This window comes from Colobus angolensis, unplaced genomic scaffold (assembly GCF_000951035.1).
Source record: "Colobus angolensis palliatus isolate OR3802 unplaced genomic scaffold, Cang.pa_1.0 Scaffold167, whole genome shotgun sequence".
Classification (NCBI taxonomy): domain Eukaryota; kingdom Metazoa; phylum Chordata; class Mammalia; order Primates; family Cercopithecidae; genus Colobus; species Colobus angolensis.
In genome coordinates, this window is record NW_012114788.1 from 1,112,687 (window position 1) to 1,114,270 (window position 1,584).

General features: G+C 43.1%; 1 protein-coding gene across 1 annotated transcript in view; it reads left to right on the top strand.

The window, feature by feature from the left end:
- ADAP2 (ArfGAP with dual PH domains 2) overlaps positions 1-1,584 on the top strand; it is a 57,084-nt gene that overhangs the window by 28,273 nt on the left and 27,227 nt on the right. The window lies entirely within an intron of this gene.

A 1,584-nucleotide genomic window follows, 5' to 3' on the forward strand; every position in this document is an offset into this window, starting at 1 on the left:
AGCAATTCCATTTCTAAGCATACACTGTGACCCACAGATACACTCACATATGTGTACCAGGGCACAAACTGACTGCAACATTACTTATGATAGCAAAAAATCAGGAACAATCTCAATGTATCTATTAACAGAAGATAGATTGATAACTTTTGGTATAGTCATTTATAAGAGAAAACTAGACTGGTGTATCTCAGCACGGGTAGACCTCAAAAATCTAATGTTGAAAGCAAAAAACAACCTCATTAAAATGGGCAAAAGATGTGTACAGACACTTTTCCCAAGAAGATATACACGTGGCCAAAAAGCAAATGAAAAAATGTTCAACATCACTAATCAGAGAAATGTAAGTCAAAACCACACTGAGATACCATCTGTACCAGTCAGAATGGCTATTATCAGAAAGTAAAAAAGTAACAGATACTGGTGAGGTTGTGGAGAAAAGGAAATGTTTACACAGTTGTGGCAGGGATGTAAATTAGTTCAGCCACTGTGGAAAGCAGTTTGGAGATTTCTCAAAGAACTTAAAACAGAACTAACATTTGACCCAGCAATCCCATTACTGGGTATATATCCAAAGCAATAGAAATAATTGTACTATAGGCCAGATGTGGTGGCTCACGCCTGTAATCCTAGCAATTTGGGAGGCAGAGGCCAGTGGATCACCTGAGGTCGGGAGTTCGAGATTAGCCTGACCAACATGGAGAAACCCTGTCTCTACTAAAAATACAAAATTAGCCAGGCATGGTGGCACATCTCTGTAATCTCAGTGACTTGGGAGGCTGAGGCAGGAGAATTGCTTGAACCCGGGAGGTGGAGGTTGCAGTGAGCCAAGATCGCTCCATTGTAGTCCAGCCTGGGCAACAACAGTGAAACTCCATCTCAAAAAAAAAAGAAAGAAAAGAAAAAAGAGATAATTCTGCTATAAAGACACATGTACACATATGCTCATCACAGCACTATTTACAATAACAAAAACATGGAATCAGCCTAGGTGCCCATCAGTGGTGGACTGGATAATGGAAATGTGGTACATAGAATACTACACAACCATAAAGAAGAATGAGATTGGCTAGGCATGGTGGGTCATGTCTGTAATCCCAGCATTTGGGAGGCTGAGGCAGGTAGATCACGAAGTCAGGAGTTCGAGACCAGCCTGATCAACATGGTCAAACCCCATCTCTACTAAAAATACAAAAATTAGCCAGGCATGGTGGCGCACGCCTGTAATCCCAGCTACTCAGGAGGCTGAGGCAGGAGAATGGTTAGAATCTGGGAGGTGGAGGTTGCAATGAGCCGAGATCACGCCTTTGCACTTCAACCTGGGCAACAGAGCGAGACTCTATCCCAAAAATAAATAAATAAAAAGAACGAGATTGGTTAGGGGCGATGGCTCACACCTGTAATCCCAGCACTTTGGGAGGCTGAGGCGGGCAGATCACCTGAGATCAGGAGTTTGAGACCAGCCTGGCTAACATAGTGAAACCCCATTTCTACTAAAAATACAAAAAATTAGCTGGGTGTGGTGGCACGTGTCTGTAATCCCAGCTACTTGGGAGGCTGAGGCAGGAGAATCCCTTGAACCTG